The sequence below is a fragment of the Lactuca saligna genome, chromosome 6, assembly GCF_052625555.1.
Source record: "Lactuca saligna cultivar CGN05327 chromosome 6, ASM5262555v1, whole genome shotgun sequence".
Classification (NCBI taxonomy): domain Eukaryota; kingdom Viridiplantae; phylum Streptophyta; class Magnoliopsida; order Asterales; family Asteraceae; genus Lactuca; species Lactuca saligna.
In genome coordinates this window covers 128354834-128378614 of record NC_136422.1, presented here as the reverse complement: position 1 = coordinate 128378614, position 23781 = coordinate 128354834, and positions in this window count along the sequence as shown.

Below are 23781 nucleotides of genomic sequence, written 5' to 3'. Positions count from 1 at the left end.
CTGGTGGTGGAAATGGGAATGATGCATGTGGATCGGCTAATGCTTCTGATAATATTCTAAAATCATGAGCTACTCCTTCCCAACCGGCCACAACAAACGTAAAAATCATGTTGTAGTCACAAATCGACAATATGTTTTGGTAACAATCGTCCTTTCCCCTACTTATATATAAATCTTGTTTCTTAGCACATATAACATGTATCAAAGTGTCATCAAGTGCACCAACCGCTCATTTGAAAACTCGTTGTAACCTCTTAGTATGTTATGGAATGTTTGGATTCGGATTAAAAGAAGTTGGAACTATAATGTATTTTGCGAAAAACATAATTTTGTCCAACACTTCATAAACCATTTATGAATTGTTTGCTTTGAGTGTTGAAATCTCCGCTTGATAATCTCATAGCGTTGATTATGACCGATCATGATAAAAAACATAGCCATCTTTTTCTCAACCGATACATTTTTGCTATCCTTTAATGAATAAGTAACTGTAAAATAAGCACATAGTCGGACAAAAGATTCACAGGACTTGTGTAGTACTTCAACACATTGTAAAGGATTACTTTGCATTAACTCTAACGTGTATTCGTGTCCCGTCATTTCCGAATCGTTATCCCGCACTCGTTTTACACTCTTCTTTAAAAAACAATGGACATACAAGTACATAAGAATTACGAGAAGTATCTTTTGATCGTGATCCATTATGAACCTATTAATCAACAAAAGTAGAACTTTAAAAAAACATTACATTAACCATATTTCAAGTAGCAAAAAAAAAAACCATTACTATAACATCCCAAAATTCAGAGCAAAATTTTTATTTAAATATTTAAGTGTTTATCAAATTCACAAGCACAGAAATCCTAAATAAAACCACTAAACTCAAAACATTTATCAGAGTATCATCAAAAATTATGATATGCACAAATCTCCTGTGGATGCAATGCAATCGAGTCGTGCCCTTCCTTTAATATAAGAAAACCTGAAAACATTTAAACCATAAACCGTAAGCACAAAGGTTAGTGAGTTCCCCAAAATACTGCATACAACACAATACAAATAACAGTTATAGGTTATCAGCAACCTAGACTACCTGAAGTCTCAGTGGACAAACAACATGCTCTATGGGTTATCAGCAACCCTGGAGACTACCCGAAGTCTCGGTGGGAAAATTAGTATGCACTATGGGTTATCAGCAACCCTAGAGAATACCCGAAGTCTCAGCACACATAGTAACACATATCACAGACATCAAATAAGACCTAGTTAGTCAGGACGTATATACTGCTACACAAGCAAGTGTAGGGAGAAGAGTCACCTCAATCTGCTGACAGATAAGCTTACATACACGTTGCTGCTACGAACAACTCCCCACATTGAACATATCCAAAACCGTCCATAATTAATAATTATGGTAGTAACTCATAAGCAAGGGTCCAAATCATATTCACTCATTCTAAGGGTAAAAGACCATTTTACTCTTCCCATTCTAGACCAAACCAACGAAGCCGAAAGTCTAAAAATGAAATAATTTAACCTATGGGAGTACGACATGTATACTCTCTTTGTGCACCTTATGTACCAAGCTTCCAAAGAAAACGGGCAAGGCACGAGCTATGCGCTGCGTACCTGAGGTTACGTCCAACACTTAGATGTAAACTTAAAGGACATCCTAGCTAATAAACTTCCTTAATTTATGCATTTACATGGATTAAAAAAATCCCAAAACCAAACCCTAGTTAATAACTTCACAAAGTGGACAAATAACGCATGCATGGTTAAACTACAACCATCAAGGTATGATTTTTGTGCAGTATAATTCTCAAAAACATCAAGAAATGTTATCCTAAGCTCTGGAGTAGCTTTTACTAACAATAGTCAAAACCATGGGACCAAAACTTGCCTAAACCTTAAGCTAAACTAGATCTACATATACATGAGAATCATAAAGGTTGAATTTGTATATGTTTTGGGATTCTCAAATGAGATGGTAGATCAAGATCTTCAAGCTTGAACCACACCAATCCTTAATAAGAGACTTCTTCTTCTTTAAGATGCACCATTAACACCCAAAAACACTCAAGGGGCTCAAAATATTCAAAAATGGGGCTAGGATTTTGTCACACCCCAAAACCGAGAACGGCAGAAACGTTCTAGGGCGGAGGACGTCATGTAATGTATCACAACAATGTAAAGTAGTAAACAAGCAACAACATCATCCATTGCATTAATAGTATAAATTTAATTACAAGTGTGTTCGTTCATAGTATCAGACAACATAATAACTAATCAAAATAAAAAGGAAATCTTGATTTCTCCGTCTTCACAAAACGTGGTCGTCGTACCTATCTATTTGTGACATGAGAATACAAGTTATTTTGAAATTGAGTATCAGCAATAAAGCTGGTGAATTCATAAGTATTAATGTGTCTTTGATTTGCAAAACTGGAAGGTAAAGACTTGTAAACATTTGGAAAAAAATATGTATAAGTATGAATTGTTTGAAAGTAGTTGAAAACGTTTGAACACCCTAGCAAATCCCTATGATTTCTGTTAGTACAAAGAGTAGTCTTCTACCAAGACCTAACTGTTTTGAAAGTACGCATCACTGCAAATGTGACGGTTTTTCCCTGTTTAACTATTGTTATAAAACTATAATCTACCTCATCGATTATGTAAATGTGTCACAAAATAAAGGTAGTAATATAATTATATAAGTATTAGTCTACCTCGTCGTTTATGCGAATGTGTAACAAAGTAAAGGAAATGAACTAATAACTTAAATATTATCCTTTGGTACTAGGATAAACACGGCATAGGAATTATCAAATAGTATTAACTGTAGTCATCCGAAGATGTACATTTACCTCTGTTGCTAACAGTTGGGTGTAGGAATAGTTAGTCCCTTAAAGTATACCTATAATGGTATCAACCGTAGACATCCATAGATGTGCATTTACCTCTGTAGCTAACAGAGGTTATAGGAATGGTTAGTCCCGCAATGTATCTATTTGTACTAGGATAGATAGATCTAATCTATATGTATAATATGTACTGGTATCTCATCATATAATATCTAGGTAAAAGTATCCATGTAAGAGGATTCATGTAAGCGTATCTATGTAAACGTATTCATGTAAGCGCATCTATGTAATCGTATTCATGTAGCATGTAATGTATTGTATAGACTCATGAATGAACTAACTCTTGTGTGATTCCTTATACTTGGAATGGTAAATACTATCTCCTAACTATACCTATTATAGTTACTAGTAATGTAAGTGTGTAACCTGAAGTATGCCTTTGCTACCCAAAGGTATCGAACTAACTGAGGAAAACTTTTATGTCTACATATGTACACATTATATATAACTAATATTTAGACGACATTCGGATGGATAACCGATATCCCATAGCCACATCCTAACGAGGAAAAGGAAATAGAATGAGTTAGCCTCCCTAAGTCCTTTAAACATTACTTATATAACTATACATATATGGGCATGCATTTGATAATATAAAAGCATAAAAGAAGTTTTGTAAAACCTTTGAAAAAGATTAATATCTAAGAAAAGATCGACTTGATGTCAGTTTATAAAACGATTGAAAGTATTTTGTTTGATAAGACAGTTTAAGTATAAGGAAAATCTTTGTTTGAAAACACCCATGTAACAGAGTTTGAAAGGAACTTACAGTGTGCAAGGCAGTGTGATAAAGAGTTTTGAACATGTAAAAACGTTTAAGAAGTCATTTGAAGTATTATGTTTGGTGAAACTGCTAAACGTGTAGTAAAATCCATTTGTATACTAGTTATAAATCCTATAAGATTGATTACTTAAAAACAAGTATAGCAAAAGATTGATGGTTTTCGTGCCAAAGATGGACACACATACATACAGTATAAGCAGCGTGTTTGATTTACATATATACATAAATCATTTCTTATTTCAAAAGATAAGATGTTATCGTGGTATATTTTACATACGAAAGTTTCCCTATAATAGTTATAAATCACAAATGATTCCATTTATAAAAAAGCATATAATGAAACTTTATTATATAACACACGCTAATAATCGAGTGTTTTACTTGTATTCCCCCCTTCAAAAGAATATAAAAGTATTTATAAAACATTTAAAGTGTGAATTATAAGGGTAGGAACTCACTTGATAGATTGAAGAAAGCGTGACGAAAACCGAGCAGAACTTCTACTCGAGAAAGCGGATTTCTCAGGATTCTTAGGAATCTCAGAAATCTCGGGAGCGTAAAACTTCCTTCCCAACTTGGATATGAAAACCAAGCCTTTAGGATGACTCCGAGGGTTGAAATGCAGAGCTTCGGCGCGAATAAGGGAGGAAATGAGCAAAATTGGTCGGCATCCTCGCACCCTTTATATAGGGTCTGAATCCTCGGATTACGCTGGGCGTACAAAGGTATTACGCTGGGCGTAATCTGGATCAGACCGGTGACTCCTCCTCCAACGGATAATATCGGGTATTTATAATTAAATTAAATATTTTAATTATTAATAAACTTCAAAAATTAATATCTTCCCCATACGAACTCCGTTTTCGACGTTCTTTATATCCACGTGTAGGTGAGACAACGATCTACAACTTTTGTTTAGACCCCATCTGCTAATTTTGACTTTATTTTTTATATTATATTTTTAATAGGCCGGGACAGGAAAAGTCCGTTAAAACTTCATAACTCCTTCGTCCGCTGTCTGTTTTCGCCAGAATTTTTACCGTTGTAATACCAGTGATGAGATCTTCGATTCTCGTTTAGGTCATGTTGGCAAAAATCCGCTCGATCTCGATTTCAAGTTTTTAGCTGTCTACTGCTATGTCTGAAACTTCGAAAAATCATAACTTCCTCATATGAAGTCAGATTTGGGGATTCTTTTTATGTATGCTTACGGTTTTGGGATATCTAAAAATTTTATTTAGATACCTAAGGCTAAAAATTATTGTATTGAAACTTCGCGTTTTATGTCTATCAGTGTTGCCGATTTTTGCTGCGAATCTTAGATTGGTCATAACTTCTTCATTGTAACTCGGATTTTAGTGTTCTTTATATGCACAAAAACCTTGATACGATTCCTACCACTTTTTTTTAACCCAAATAAGATTTTAGGAAAGTTAAATTTTTACCTATATTTGACTGGTATTACATTTCATTGTCTCGAAATATCGGGTTGTCACAGATTTCGAGATGATGTTTTAGAGAGGTGGAGGCTAAGTATGTAGAGGTTTCCCATAAATTAAGGATCTTAAATAGGACTCAAACCCTAAAAATTAGGGTTTTAAATCTGAGTGAGTATGCCATGTGTACTTCCTTGTACGCGCAACATACTCAAGAGGGTCCCTGCTTCTTTTAATGAGGTACTCCATGTGTACATACCATGTAGGCCCTAAGTACACTCACTCCCAATTCCATCTCAACTTGAAACAGTCGAACTTCTTCATTCCAACTTCGTTTTTTGCGTTCTTTATATCCACGGAAAGGTCTTGAAGATATCTACAACTCTATCTTGTCGCTTTTGGCTTATCATTGTTCGAACATAAAACCTTAACCCTTGCAAGTGGTCTGACACATCGATTTCCCCATTTTACCCTTGGTTCCAATACACGATTCAAGGGCCTCTACCTCCTTTTCAGCAATAATTCCTTCATTAAAGTCCAAATCTTACTTCCTTAGGTCTCCACAGCCTTCACATATCGAAATTACAGTCCATGAGCCCTGACAGAACGTTCTAAAACAGGGTGTTACAACTCTCCCCCACTTAAATTAGATTTTGTCCTTGAAATTATTGCTTACTATCTCATATGCCAAACCAGGCGATCCTGATTGAACCCCCTGGATCCTAATTAAAACTGGAGAAGTCACCTTCCTCTGATGACCTCCCACTCTTACTGCTGTCGAACCCAAATTAGTAGAAATCACAATCCCTAATGAAGAATGAACCTCAACTCTTTGCCCTAAGACAACACTTGTCCAACCACTATTCCTGAAACTGAAAAACCTATATGATGTGTGACTCCCAGATAGACAAAACCATTCCAAAACGTTCCCAAAATGACTCAACTTCACAACTCGAACCAAAGAAACCTATCCTTCCTGAACAAATCTATGGATACTCGAAACATATACACCCCAACCATTTATTGGTGCCAAAAATCTTGATAAAAACAACATCAACTCAAATCCAGACTCAAAAACTGAACAGATAAGGGTGGTATTGGTCTATCCGCTAATACAACTCCATCGGTCATTTACTCCAGTGAAAGACAACTCAACAACGAACACACAAACGATCACCAAGTCTGCTTCACTCGAGTGATTTCTATAACCAAACCGTGTTATTAGATCACATTTGACCCCATCCCAACCTAAGATTTACCTAGGTATCACAAGTGTTGAGGCCCACTCACCACCTTCACCCACTCCTATGATGATCTAAATCATCCTAGAGAATGTTATAGGCCAAATCATGGACTTTCATCACTGTCGCAACCATCTACCAACCTAGTGAATATTACGACTTCCCTGCAGTCTTACATCACTTCCATAACCGCATACTATCCAAGTGAATGCTACGGTTGCTTCGCAGCCTTACATCACTTCCATAACTGCTTACTAACCTAGTGAGTGCTACAACATCTCGACAGTCTTACATCATTTCCACAACCGTTTACTAACCGAGTGAATGTTACAACTGCTCCGCAGTCTTACATCACTTGCACAACCGCCTACTAACCAAAATCGATGTGAGTCAAAACTCCATATTGTTGGACTCTATCAGGTGTTTGGGGTCGTGCTTCAAATCCCAAAGCCTTCATCAAACAAGAACAAGAAAAAAGGTCCTAAAACAACCCTCAACATGAACCTAGCCATGACTCCATATCATTTGCTCCGCTGCTTACCACTAGTGATGAAAGTAGGTCCAAACCCGGACCGAATAGATCTAGACCTGGAAAACCCGGAACCGGTTAACAGGATTTTCTAGAATCGAAAACTGGACCGGTATATAGGAACCGGTTCCGGTTCGGTTACGGGTACGGTACCGGGTAAAGTGGGTCTAGAACCGAAAAACCCGAAAATATCAAAGTGGCTAAGGTGGAACCAGGTAAATGGGTTTAGAACCGGAAAACTCGGGTTTTTTTTTGTAATTAACTAAACCTGGGTTTTCTTATTTAACCTGATTTTAATAAATATATGAAGCATCTTCTAATTCTGAGTATTGGTATTTTTTTTAAATCTCTTATGTTTAGCTTTAGTCTGATTGTTATGTCATCTTTTATGTTCAAGTCAATGGGTGAAGGTTTCATTTAAGTGTTTTCCTATCATTGGTAGAGCAACACAGTCTAGGTGTTCAATGAAATGCCCCTACGAATTTTCAAAATTTCCTTAAAAGCCACTATTGATTGGTTCATGTTTTCTGTAAGGTTTAGATAGAACAAACTTCTATTTTGAGGCTGATTTTATTTAATCATTTTTTTATGAGTAGGTAATTGGAAAAAGGCGAGGTTCACAGCAGCAATTAGGGAATCCTTCTTTTCAGATGTTGGTATTCAATGTGAAATTGACTTTCACCTTTTAGGAAATTCTGTATATGGATTTTTTTTTTTGTTTTTTGTATGAGTTTGTATACATTTCTATCTTTCTGACTTCTTATGTTGTATTATTTACAGGTTTTGGCTCTGTTCTCTCAGTTGCTTCAACTATTGAATTCCTCTCATCTACTTCTTCTACCTTCCATCTGGTCTAGAAGTGTGCTAAGTTCTTACAAATCAACTTCATAAATACTTGCTAAGCTTAATGGGTAGTAGTATGTCATTTTTGTTTCTGTTCAGATATCAAGATCTATGATTAGGTCGAACTATGTTTATATATCAGTTTTTATTACAAACATTGATGTGGACAACTATGTTTGTAACCCTTCTTAAATTATATTAAACTGAAACTACCCCTCTTTTGGTTGACATTTTTAAAATCAAGGGACAACCTGGTAGCATATTCTTGATTTGAGGATTTGGATGCAGAAATTGTTGTTGGAATAATGAATATGAAGAATCCAAATATGTTTTGGCTACCAATCAGCAGGACCACCTATGCTTCTTGTCATCTTCGCCACACCTTTTGATTTTGCATTCAAAGTTAGAACAAAGGAAATTGTGTGGTAAGTCGTATTGTTAATTTTATGTACTTAAATCTGATACGGTTAAATTTATGACGTTTATGTTAAAATTTTAGTTTCAAAAGAGTATTTACTTTTCCAAGTCTTTTGAGTAGTTAATAAACATCTGATTTTTTTTTTCTTTTTTTAAGTTATGCATGATTTTTGGATTAATTTTCAATTTTATAAGTGACCTAACAAAAGTTGGTAATTAATGTCACTTTAGAGCCTTTCTGTTTTTGTTAAAAGTTAACTTTTGCATGTACTGATCATTATCATTATATACTTATAAAGGAAACATTTTTCCTTTCGCCGCATTCATTTGAAACTCCCATGTATTTTTTTCTTTCACCACATCCATTTGAAACTCTCATGACTTTTCAATTTCTTTATAATAATAATTATAATTTGGTGAATTAGGTTAGATAAATATCAAACCTAAAATATAATCATATATAAACTAAATTTCAATATTAAAATAGTATCTTTACTTCTACTTATAAAGTTATGTTTTTTTTAACATTTAACATATTATACTTAATTTATTAGTTTTAATATATTGTTAGATATAAACCGTTATCTTTTTAAAGATATAATTTTGGAACAATTTGTATAAAATACTTCAATTATTAATTTAAATATAACATTACATTGTCAACTTAAATATAAATTATAGTTTTAAACGACCCAAAAAATATTTTGTAAATAGTTAAAAGATATAAATTGTAGTGTTTTTCTAATAATGATTACAAGTTGGTTAATAATGTTAAATATATATTAACTTCTACTTATAAAGTTATGTCTTTAACTTTTAATATATTATACTTAATTTATTAGATTTAATATATTGTTATATATAAACTGTTATTAGTTTAAAGCTACAACTTTTGAACAGATTTGACAAAATACTTAAATTGTTAATTTAAATATAACATTAAAATGTCAACTTAAATATAAATTTCAGTTCCACCTAAAAAACCAAAGAATATTTTGTAAATAGTTAAAAGTGATAAATTTTAGTAATAAATGAAAAAACTAAATTGTAATCTCAATTTAACTAAAATATTTTGTAAAGATATTTTTATAATTGTTAAAACCTTTTAAATAGTAGCTTAAAATAACTTACAATTACAATAGTTTAAAATAACTCTATATAAATGATTATATTGTTACCTTTAAAATCAAAAAATAATGTTTGATATTTTAAATAATTATAGTGATAGAAATTAAAACATAATCAAATAAATTTTAAAAAATTAATTAAGAATAACAACAAGTATATATAATATTAAACCATATACTATATTTAATTCATTAATATATAACTCGCGGGTAGAAGTCATTCAAACAATTGAGATTATGAAGTTATAATTCAAAATAATCAATATATTATATCAATTTAGTATACGAATTATTATATCACATTTAACAACTATGTTATTGTTATATTTAAAAAACATATATTTGTAAAAACTTCAACTATATAGGTGTTTCTGCGCATTACAATATCAACTTAAATATGCATTTTAGTTTCAAATAAGCAGCTTAAAATAAGTTACAATAATAATTGTTAAAAATAACTCTATATAATTTATTATGTTGTTAGCTTTAAAATCAAAAAATAATGTTTGATATTTTAAATAATTATAATGATGAAATTTAAAACATTAAGCAAATAATTTTTAAAAAATTAATTAACAATAATAACAACTATAAATAACATTAAACCATATATTATATTTAATTTTATTCATGTATAATTCGATGGTAGAAGTCATTCAAACGATAGAGATTATGAAGTTATAATAGATATATTTATTATTATATAATTTAAAATAATTAATATATTATATCAACTTGGTATACAAATTATTATATCAAATTTAACAAAGTTATTATTATATTTAAAAAAATCATATATTTGTAAAGACTTCAACTATATAGGTGTTTCTGCGCAACGCGCGTGCATTCGCCTAGTATACTTATAAAGCTAGCATTTTTCCTTGAACCACATTCATTTGAAACTCCCATCTATTTTTTCCTTCACCACATTCATTTGAAACTCCCATGACTTTTCAATTTCTTTCTAATAATAATTATAATTTGGTTAATTAGGTTAAACAAATATCAAACCTAACATGTAATCACATATAAACTAAATTTCAATATTAAAATAATATCTTTACTTCTACTAATAAAGTTGTGATTTTTAACGTATAACATATTATACTTAATTTATTAGTTTTAATATATTGTTGGATGTAAACCATTATCATTTTAAAGATACAATTTTGACAATTTGTATAAAATACTTAAATTATTAATTAAAATATAACATTATAGGGTCAACTTAAATATAAATTTTAGTTTAACTTAAACAACCCAAATAATATTTTGTAAATAGTTAAAGGTGATAAATTGTAGTGTTTTTCTAAATAGTTAAAGTGTAATCATAAATAAACTAAATCTTAATTTTAAAATAATATATTTACTTTTACTTATAAAGTTATGTCTTTAACTTTTAACATATTATACTTAATTTATTACATTTAATATGATGTTAAATGTAAACCATTATCAGTTTAAAGCTACAACTTTTGAACACTTTGGACAAAATACTTAAATTGTGAACATAAATATAACATTACAATGTCAACTTAAATATAAATTCCAGTTCTACTTAAAAAATTAAAGAATATTTTGTAAATAGTTAAAAGTGATAAATTATAGTGATAAATACAAAAACTAAATTGTAATCTCAATTTAACTAAAATATTTCTTAATGATATTTTTATAATCATTAAAAGTTTTAAAATAAGTAGCTTAAAATAACTTACAATAACAATAGTTAAAAATAACTCTATATAAATGATTATATTGTTAGCTTTAAAAAAATGGTTGATGTTTTAAATAATTATAATAATAGAAATTAAAACATGAAACAAATAAATTTAAAAAAAAAATTAATTAACAATAACAGCAACTATAAATAACTTTAAACCATATATTATATTTAATTTTATTCATGTGTAACTCACGGGTAGAAATCATTCAAACGATTGAGATTATGAAGATATAATAGATGTATATATTATCATATAATTCAAAATAATCAATAAATTATATCAATTTAGTATAAAAATTATTATATCAAATTTAACAACAACGTTATTGTTTTATTTAAAAAGAAAACATATATTTGTAAAGACTTCAACTATATAGGTGTTTCTGCTCAACGCGTGGGCATTCGCCTAGTTTTTTTTATAAAACAATACATGAAAGATACAATAAATTATTATATATCCAACTGGAACCGCATACGCCTCTATATCATTTGGCTTAAAAAAATACTATAGAATGTACTGCTTTAGTGTATATTTGATCATATTCTCCCAATTATTTAGGCTAAATGACTATAATTTATTGTTCACACACTAATGAAAGTCTTCAACCGATTGGCACATTCCTTATAAGTGGCTGATTTTGTTTTCCAACTTTTAATAGCAATCTTTTATTCATAAAAAAGTCAACCCTTTCGCAGATTTTTGTACTGAATCTTTGCTTCTTCTGTTTGATATCCAACACAAAAGGTGTATAACATCTTCCTTTGGTTTATGCATTTTTCGTTTTTATATGTTATTTAGGTGGAAGAGTGCAATGGACTAATGGTGTAAACACATAAGGCTATTGTTGGGGCTAATGCTTTTGATCATGAAACTGCAATCCATCAGGTTTCAGTAATTTACATATAAATTTATGGGAAAAGTAAAAAATTCAATTAACTTATACCCGATATACCCTTGCTCGACATTGACGCAAAGGAACTTAATGATCTTTTTTGGGGATTTAAATTCATAGTTGAAATGAAAAAGGTACTAAAAAATAAAAACCTTGTTTTCATTTAATACTTTTGGATTGTTTTAAAATCTAATCAAATTATTATGTGTTAGGTTATAACTGGTGATGATTTAGAAGCATTGGTATCAGATGAGGCATTCCGGCCTCAAGTTGTTTGGAAATTTGGAGAGGTTTTGGTATGAATCCAACCGGACCCCAATCAGATGTGCCTCCGATCATATAATATAGTTCTCCATTTATTCCTCATTTGGTAACCTACCTTCTTATCTTCATTTTCCTTTGTTATTTTTAACGACCATTTTACACTTACATTTAAAAAAATCACAAGCTTATTCAATTTTAATACATTAAGCTATAATGTTTGGCTTAGCCTATTAATTAAGTCCATTAACTTAAAAAAAAAATAGGCAGTTACAGTTATGACTATCATAATAGGGTAATGACGAGGGTAATAAGGTTTTAAGTCAAGTATGGAGGGTTATGATGTCCCTGCTTTTGAGATGTCTTCCACATGCACAATTTCAATTTGTGTCGTTTGAAGTGGGGAACCCTAAATCGCCTACCTCCAGTCCCACCGCATCAAATCCATAAAATATGATAACAAACTTTACCATATTAACGATGGTTTTTTTTTTCTTTAACGTATTTATTATTATATATAATTTTATGTGTATATTTTTTTTTAGGAAACATCTACAACCTGCCCTTTCATTAGTTACAGCCAGAGGCACATGCAACATCTTAATAGGATTGTTGAATTCAAATTCAATGGAATTGTAGGAACATGCTTTTACTTCTTCATCATTTCTATTAGATAGGTTTGAGTGTTGTTTAGTACAAGTAATATGTTATTTCTTCATTTAATTTTTAGTTAAATACAAAAGATAGTAACCTACTTTCATAACTATGTCTATTTTCATCCTCTTGTAATAATATTATACTTCAACATTGAATCCAATCAACATGCACCATTCCGACCCACACAACACCATTTTCGACCAGCGCAACGCGTTGGAACGCATCTAGTTTAACTTAAAAATGATTCAAAATGCATTTTTTATTTATTATTTTATCTTACCCTTCTTATATCTATCATACATATTTAAACCAATCCAAGTCATGTGATTTATTATTTTTAAAACTGGCCATGAAAAGAGATCCAACCTATGAGCCTAATAAAATTACTTTGATGTTTGAAGTGTCAATTTGATCAGTTTTGAGCAAACCAAACGGTGGACATTCATTGCAGCTAAGAAATATACAATACGATATACCAAAATGAAAATGAATATATGGATAATTGGCAGATGTTGGTTCTTTTACATGTTTAAACCCACAAACACAATACCAAACAAGTAAACCATACAATTAAATAATAAATTTAGAAACTCTCGAATCTCAATCATACATTGAACCAACCATGTCCCAAACCGGTTCTTGCTGTATTCCGGTTCCTTATACATTAAACCTAAATCGGTTCCTTGGCCCACTAAACCCGTACCCGGTCCATTAAACCCAGTTCCGGTTTTTTAAACAAAGCCAGTTCAAAAACACGGATTAACCAGACCCGTTGGACCCATACCCGGAACCCAGATAAGAGTAATTTTGAGACCCGATACCCGGACCATTTAAGCATTTTCCGGTTATACCGGTTTCGATTCCGGTTCCGATTTGGTTTTCCGGTTTTATAATTCATCTCTAGTTACCACTGACCAGTGAACATATTCCTTGATTAAACCTTGAACCCTTTTGAAAAGAGAACTGGCTCTCTGACGATTAAACCCTGAACCCTTAAATGCTTAGTTGTTAAGTTAAAATTGTTTGTTTGAGAATTGTATATATTGTCAGTTTTGTTTTTCAAATATAGTTATCTTGTGTGTTTGGATTTCAGATTCTCATACACGTTATTCATTTGTTTTTTAGTCAAACCCATGCCAAATTTTGCCTTAAGAACTCTTGCAAGTCTAATCCATGAATCTTTGTGCAAACTCAATCCTTTTCTACCCATATTCTCTGCTTCATCAATACAAGTTCCCAATAAGCATTTTAAATGCTCATTGGTCCATTGTTGTTTTTCTCTCACTTCTAATAACCAATATATCATGCATAGATAAATAACATTTCATAAGGTATTGTAGTATTCACAAATATTATTTCATAAGGTATTGCATATCATATTCGTTTCATCAAAAGTTAATTTAACATGTATATCATACATATTTCAACAAAAAAAAAGCATTCAACAACAAATTAACATCATTATTTAAGCAATAAATAGTATTTTCAACAAGAATCACCACATTAACATCATTATTTCATATTTTAATCAAGAAAAAGCTTCATTTCACCAATGTTATGGAATTTCTAGCAAAATACGTCAAAGAATATTAAAATTCAGCAACATCCAACAAGAAATTCAAGCAAGAAAGGTTATTTTCAACAACATTTTTGGATTTCCAACATCTAGCAACAAATTTAAGCACGAACAAACATTTTTAGCAAAATTAAACAACTTATTTCACTAAATTAGAAAATTTTCCATCAAAATTCAACAACAATTTTATTTTAGAATTGAAAAACGAAAATGAAACAGAGGAGCAAACCTTTTTCGTTGAGTGAAGTCCGACAGTATCATTTGGTCATCGTCTGGTCGTTCCATCATAGAGAACAACGATCTGATCTGAGAGGGGGATATGGTGGATGAAGAAGACTAGTTGTAGAGTAAGGGTGGGATGCATCGAGGGTGGGAGGTATCAGTGGAGGCGATGAATTGAAGAGAAAAGAAAAAATAGAAGCGTGTTTTTTTAGGTCAAAAGCTCGCAGATCTTAGAAGTGTGTAGTCCATGCCTGTATGGTGAAGACCATGTGCAGATGTTTTTACATCCGTGCACTTAAAAAAACATGTTACGAGGATATATGCCTGTTGTGACAACTGGCAAACTTGGAGTCGAACTAAGTCAAAATATATACCATGTATAAGTAAAACCACATTGTAGCTTTGTTGTAGTATATCACCTATAGCCATGAGGGCATGCTTATATAAGTTATATATAAATATATATATATATATATATATATATATATATATATATATATATATATATATATATATATATATATGTTGAAACCCATGTCGATTTAAGTTTATATAGTCAACATAAGTCAAAAGGTTAAGTTGAAAACATAAATTAATATACTACATATGAGATTTCAGTATTTAGAATCTTGAAACAATTGGTTTTCGGTTTTGTGGGGACCAAGATCACATGTGTAGACCAAAATCTCAAGCCTTGGACCACTTAGGACCGAAAACCCTTTCTTGGATCATGTCTAGGCCAAAAACTCAAGGCATGGGACCATACCAAAATCAAAATCAAGGTGATTTCGGTCGAGGCATGGCCGAAATCACCATAAAGGTGGCCAAGTGGTGCCACTTGATTAGATATTCACCTTCCCAATGTGATATATGTACATTTCAATGCAAACATCAACTTACCTTACCTCATTTTTTTCATATATATATATATATATATATATATATATATATATATATATATATATATATATATATATATATATACATGAGTTAGAGGCATTCTCAAACCCATTTCCAGTAAACGAATTCTTCACACTTGCTCTCAAGTTCAAAACCCATTTCGTTTCAATAATCATATTCAAACACTTCCATGAGGCTTTTATCTTCAAAGTGGTTAATAGAAATCAAGGATAGTTGTAAATATTTCACATCTAATCTAGTATCCTTCTAATACATTTCATTATTAGTTTTATATATCCACACATTATTATGTGTTTAAAACCATTAGGATACAACATCACTTACGTGTTCTAACTCGAAGAGCATTGTTTTCACCTCGGTATGCAACCGCAATGACACTCGAGGTAAGTTCATACCCCTATATTTTCCAAATTTTTTCTATGTTTTAAGAGGGGGGGGGGGGATACAAGTGAAACACAAGGAAACTTGTGTTAAAATACAAACTGTTACTTATCTTTCTCATATTTTATAAACGTTTTATGTGAAAATGCTAATTACGTGTAACAACGTTATTACCAAACATATAAACTTTACATGCAAAGTTGTTAAAACACAAAGGTTTTCATTTCAACGAAACATACCTTTTAAACTATAACAGGTATAGTTTCTGGAACATTACACTATTTTTAGCCTTTTGGGATTTAGAAATAATTATATAAAAGTATAATTATTTCCATACTATACAAAAACTACGAAAGGGTAATGCTTACATCTACAACAAAAAGGGTTTTCATTTTCATTTGATGTAAACCTATAAATGAATAAATTTGTGAGACATTCAGCTTCACGGTACTTTTAAAAGTATTGCACTAAAGTCCTGTAATTGTAACCAAAATCTATTGTAGGGAGAGCATGATACTTGTGTATAGATCTATACGGGACTAACAATCCCGCACCTAACTGTTAGCTACAGTTAGACCGGCAGGTCTGGGGTGAAAATTTTCATAACATTCTATCACACCCCGACCGTCGGCGGAAACACCGGTTAGTGTAACGTCATTTTTCTTATCACATTTATATAACATACATTGAACAATACTTAAAGAAAATACATACCTTTATTGATGATTGAAAGTTACATTATTGTTTTCCTAGTATTTATTACAAAATATCCGACTATTACATACTTCTTAATGAACATAAAGATACTAGTAAAACTTCTCCTATTCAAATACATACCAACTTTTCAATTTCCTGAAAGCACATGCATTTTAAAATACGTCAACATAAAGTTGGTGAGTCCACAGGTTTTGACTCCATAAAATAATACATTTTTACACATTCAAAAGTATAGTTTTGAAAGTATCATTTTGACTCTCCAACATTAGGTATAATATTATACTTATCATTTAAGTGTTATACCTAAACATTTCTTAATCTTAAGGTATAAGTAGGGGAAACTTATACTTAACATTAATACTTGTATACGACAAGGTATAATGTTTCTACAATTTGCTACCATGAGCCTCTCACCGCTGCTATGACATAATACCTCTGATAGAACAATACACTCATGATTTACCATGAGAACAAATACACTCATGATTTAACATGAGAAACAACACCGTACGCTTCATCGACGCCGGAACAATAACAAATAAAAGGATAGGTTATCACTTGTTTTTTGTTGACTGTAGCTAACAGTCACAAGTGGGGTGGTCAGCCCGTATACTAATTATACACGACTTCCTCGCTCACATGTGTCACAACTAGAAATTTTGTGTCATGTAATCTATACACTCAAGTTAATGTGAATCAAAACTTAAGAGCATGTGTGATACCTACTATTATGACATCAAAAACTTCAATCAAATACATCCTACAAGTGCTACAAATGGTCATCAAACAATTGGAAACCCTAGAAGTTCTTGTTTAGATCCACTTTGGACTAGGACTTCCTTATTGGATACAAATGGACCAATAAGCTTCCAATTTGACTATCATGGGCATAGAACCCTAATTGGGCTCTATTTGGACCCACATTAATTTATTTCAACATTTTGGGCCATATTGGGCCTAGAATGAAATGAATTAAAAGCTTTGATCCATGAATAACCTAAACTAGTCCAACAAATATGTAAAAATCATACTATATTCTTTTATGTTAAAACTCACCCAAACTAACTCTAATATTGGGATTAGGGGCAAAAAGCCCAAATTTTCCTTTTCCTTCAAGATTCTCGGCCCAAGGCCCAAGTCCAAGAAGAAGTGGTGAGGAGTTGACTTTGGTTTGCCACCTCATTATTGTCTTTTGGATTTCCATGCAACATATCACATACCTCCATGCAAGTATCACTTCAAAGATCACTTCTTCTTTTCCCTCCTTCACTCTCGGCCATCTCAAACACACACATCTCACAAACTCTCTCAAGAACACTCATGAAAACTTCCTCCCTCTCCACTCAAAGATCTCGAAATTTAAGAAGCTTTCAAGAGGATATTTCCACAAACTCTTCATCTAAGGTAAGATTATGCTTGGATCTATGACTTAGGTTCTTTGTGTTATCAAAATCTTTTCCTAATCCATGCAAAAATCATGATCTTACCTCTTAGAAGCATACCAAACTCGAGATCTTCAAGAAAAGGGTGCTAAGGCCAAAAATCACCAAGTTTTCTTCCATCTTTTCTTCAAAAACCGAAATCACACCCTAAGGTGAGCTTCATACCCCCTATTTTCTGTTTTTATGAGTTTTGTGAGGGGGGGGGGGGATACAAGTGAAAGTGTAGATCTATATATGTTTTGTATGCCTTGTATGATTTCTATGCTTATATGTGTGTTTTTGTGTGTTATAATGTTGGATCTAGCCTTAAAACCCCTAAAACCGAGATATACTTTATGATTAATGATACTAGCATCAAGTATATTTCTACATACAAAGTGATCCAAGAAAAATAGCTAAATGGCTTAATAACATTTTATTTGGGCTAAAAACTCAATTATTAGACATAAAATGTTAAAAATATAAAGTTAAAGGGCCCAAAATGTCATATCACGAATTCTGATGGATAAGGAGTGTCAAAATAGTTTCAATGAAATATTTTCTGAAAATATACTCATTTGGAGGATTAAAGATATAAATTTCAAGCTTAATGGGCAAAAAATGATAATTCCGGCCCAATAGGGCCCATTATGCGAAATTTTCTGTTTTGGAGGGCCAAAACTGTGTTTTTATGTAAAACAGTGGACTACTAAGGTTCCAAGTACTTTTCAAAGGTTTAAAATGCTTTTCAAATTTAAAAAGGACCAAAGTTGCAAAAATTTTCCAATTTGGGCCAAAATTGTAAAAACTGCGAAAAAGAGGGGCTATAACCGAGAAAACTGCAATTTCAGGGACTTAAACTGTTTTCAATGAAAAATATGCTGAAAAATATTAATCTCAATAATTTTTGGTGTTAAAATGTCAAGAAAAATGATTTTAGGACAAAACCGGAAAGTTATTTAATTAGAGGGTTGAAAAGAGTAAATTTTACAAACAATGAGGGGCTGAAAACAGAAAACTTTCAAGGCTAATTCAATGCATGCAACTTGATCAAATATTGGCACCGCAACTACCTACGTAATACAATACACAACAATACCAAAAATCGTTGTTAAACGAATTGATTCGGTCTCGAATCAATAACAATCCGAAAATACTAACACGACGATAACTCGATTCATACACGAAAACATTTGGTAATTCAATATACACGTGAGAGTGCACAGACGTCTACGCACCATCTTTGGGCCCCAAAGTGTAAAATCTTGTTTGTTGGGCCTAGCTAGCCCAATGACCTGATCTTAAGGCCCGAAGACTTCTACCTTACGAGTTGTTGGGTCTTACATGATCTAACACAGCGTTAAAGGACTTTCAATGGCTTTTATACTATTGGCCCCCAAGGGTCCTATGGTATTTCTAGTAAAGTCGGTATTTCATGCGAGGCGGGTCAAGGGCCCCTCGTACCCCTTTTTTTTTTATCCCCAACCGGTTAATGGAGTCATCGGGGTCTTCGTGTCCTCTCTCTCTTCGGATGTGAGATTACTCGGAGTCAGGGCGGTTGGATAACTTGATTAGTACGGACGACGCCTACGGGATCGTTAGTATAGTTATAAACTGGTCGTTTGTGCAATGCTTGTTTATAGCAATTAATCATGCGCAAAAATAATCCGACGTCGCCTGGAATTAATGACTTCACGCGTTACAATGGTTTTATTTTAACTGCATGGAATTCAAAGAATTAGGAAAACATCGGGTTTTCCTAGGGTTTTTCAATACATACAGTTTCGAAATGTACACAAGTTTAATGAACACTTTTTTTCACAACTATAGAAACAAACAAGCATACTTATGGATCTTCACAAACTTTTTCAGAAACTCTTTTCAGAAAATATCGGATTTTCTGGTGGTTTTCAAAATAATACAAAACGTTGCTTTTCAAATACCGCTTATGAACTCACCAACATTTCATATGTTGACGTTTTTCAAAATACTTGTATTCTCAGGTAACCAGTGAATCAAAGGAAAATGTACTCAGTGATGGCTTGCAGTTTATCGATTAACGAACTGAACAATTTATTTTTGGGAATGTAATGTTTTGAGACAATGTAATGGATGTAAACACTATCAGTTGTAATATTCAAATGTTGGTGACGAATGATGTTATGTTTCATGTATATTCATTGTGATGGTATTCAATTGAGTCACAACAGCTCCCGAACGTTTCCGCCGTCTGGTTCGGGGGTGTGACAGGTTGGTATCAGAGCTTTGTTTATAGTGAACTAGCATGTCGAGCCACACATTGATATGCAACTATAAACCAAAAAGAGGGACTAACATAACTCTGAACAAAACAAGTAAATAAAACACGCTTGCTTGTATTAGGAATAAGAACATAATGCCGAATCAAACACAATAATGCTGGTATCTCGGTTAACTCGGGACTGTTCTTAGTGATACCAAGGAGTGGATGTAGCCTGATCAACTACATTCTCTCCAAAGTAAAACTAACACACGTCTTGATGAGATCGGGATAGCTAGGGAACCTAAAACAATACCCTTTATCACCAAAAAGAGAGCGTCTAGTTAGCATAAGTCATAGTCAGGAGAGTGACGATAGTTTATATTTTCCCTCAGTCGTCATGGAGGAAGAGCAGTAGGGTATCCAGTTCCATCAGGTCCTAGTAGCTCACGGGATGCTTGAGGATGAACCGGGAGAGAATCCAGGGGAAGAACACGACGTCGGACCCGACGAATACGTAGACACCGACCACCTCCAGACACAGCTCACCACGGTTAGGGATAGACTTATCATAGTAGGTCATTAGGAACTATGCTATGTACTCCTGCTCTATGTTTAAGTGACTACACTACTCATGGAGCCGTTATGCTGTCGAATTAGTGTCACTCATGTATGCTCTTACGAGCAAAATTTTCTTGTATTAAATGCGGATAATATTAATGAACTTTTATGTGTTTTGCTATGATATTACAATTTGTTATGTGTTGAGAAGTTATGATTGTATGTCCGATGGTAGTAATGTCTAAGTTCATACCATACACCTAGTTAGTAGGATCACAACCTCACAGAAACCACATACACTCAACATCTTTCCGTTTCATGACAGAAAGATGCCTCGTCGACCTACTCGCGGAAACCCAGGACCAACTCCACCCGAGGTTGACTCCACTGCATTCCAGGCAACCGTGTCTGCTGCGGTCACCGCAGCTATGGCACAACTCCATCAGGGGAATAATGGAGGAGGTAACGGACAAGGGCCAGGAAGTTCGAACAATGGGATGAACCAAGGGTCTACCAAAACATGTACCTACAAGGACTTCACAAACGCTAAACCACGAACTTTCAACGGCACTGGAAGGGTGATCATTTGAAGCGATGGATTGAAAAGGTGGAGTCGGTATTCGAGATATGCGATTGTCCCGAGCAGATGAAGGTGAAGTTCGCGGCCTGCACTTTTGTGGACCAAGCACTCACTTGGTGGAACGGACACGTGGAAGCCATGATGCTCCCTGTAGCCAACTCTATGCCATGGACAGAAATGAAAGAAATGTTGATGGCTGAGTACTGCCCACGAGGCGAAATACAGAAGATGGAGCAAGAGCTATGGAACCTCACCGTACAGAATGCGAATATCGATGCCTACATATCAAGATTTAGTGAACTATCTCTGCTGTGCCCGGGTATGATCACATCAGAAGGAAAGAAGATTGAACGATTCATTTGGGGACTAACATCACCCATTCAAGGGAATGTGATAGCTGTGAACCTTTAAACGTTCGACAGTGCGAAGAGATTGGCGAAGAGGTTGTATGATCATAACAACAAGAAGGGCGAGAAGCCAGTGGAGGCTGAGAAGAAAAAGGAGGGTGATGGTAAGAAAGGGAGGAACAACAAGAGAAAGGGACGTCAGGGCCCCGAGACCTCTAAAAAGCAGCAGACAGTGGCAGTTAACGCTGTCACCACGCCGGTTCCAGCCACACCACATGCTCCAGCCTCAGCTGTTTCAAATGCTTCAAGACCCTATTCCGGTAATCTTCCCAAATGTAATAAGTACGGTCTCCATCATCACGGAGAATGTAGGGAATTCCATTGCACCAGTTGCAACCGAAGGGGACACACTGCAAGATACTGCAGGACTTATCCTCCCCAAAACCAAAATCAGGGAAACAACCACAACAACAACAACAACAACAACAACAACCACCGCAATAACAACAACACTAATGCCGGCGGCAATAATGCAGGGCCTAGCCACACCTGCTTCGGGTGTGGAAGGACAGGGCATTTCGACCGAGATTGCCCTAACAACACCAACTCAGGAAACAGAGGAGCAGGAAGGATGCTGACTATGGGGATGACCCCGCAGTTGTGACCGGTACGTTCCTCCTAAACCACACTTATGCATGCATCTTATTTGACACCGGAGCGGAGCGATGTTTCGTAAGCGAGATGTTTAAACATTTATTAAAACAACAACCCCAAAAGCTAAATGAAACCTATATGGTGGAAATGGACAATGGGAAAACCGAATCCACTGGGGAGATCTACATCGGATGTACCCTAACCCTTAACCAACACGTCTTTCGAATAGACCTAATGCCAGTGTCAATTAGGAGTTTCGATGTGATTGTCGACATGGATTGGTTAAGCCTCCACCATGCTGAGATTATGTGCCATGAGAAGGCCGTTCGCCTTTGTCTCCCAAATCACGAAACCCTAGTAATTTACGGAGACAAACCCAGCACGAATCTTCATCACATCTCGTGCATCAAGGCACAAAAACATCTGCGAAAGAACAACTTGGTGTTCTTGGCTCACATAGCGGACAAGACCAAAGAAGAAACTAACATCCGAGATATTCCGGTAGCGTGTGAATTTCCAGACGTGTTTCCTGAAGATCTTCCGGGAGTACCCCCAGAGATACAGGTTGAGTTCCGAATCGACCTTGTTCCAAGAGCAACTCCTCTCGCTAAATCACCCTATCGGTTGGCTCCTGCTGAAATGCAGGAATTGTCCAGCCAACTCAGTGAGCTTCTGGACAAGGGATTTATCCGACCTAGCTACTCGCCATGGGGAGCTCCGGTGCTCTTTGTCAAAAAGAAGGACGGATCTTTCAGGATGTGCATCGATTACAGATAGTTAAATAAACTCACTGTTAAAAACCGCTACCCACTCCCACGAATCGATGATCTGTTCGACCAGCTCCAAGGAGCCAGTTATTTTTCTAAAATAGATCTACGGTCCGGATACCACCAACTCAAAGTCCGGGAAGAGGATATTCCTAAAACCGCTTTCCAAACCTGCTACGGACATTATGAATTCGTCGTAATGCCCTTTGGTCTAACAAATGCACCTACCGCATTTATGGACCTAATGAATCGAATCTGTCGACCGTTCCTTGACAACTTCATCATTGTGTTTATCGATGACATCCTCGTCTATTCTCGAAGCAAAGAGGAGCATGGCCAACATCTCCAACAAGTCCTAGAAACACTGCGATCGGAAAAACTGTACGCCAAACTCTCCAAGTGTGAGTTCTGGCTCCGGAGTGTGAATTTCCTAGGCCATGTAGTTAGCCAAGACGGAATTCATGTGGATCCCTCTAAGGTCAAAGCTGTGGAAGGATGGACAACTCCGACCACGCCCACAGAAATTCGTCAGTTCTTAGGCCTAGCAGGCTACTATAGGA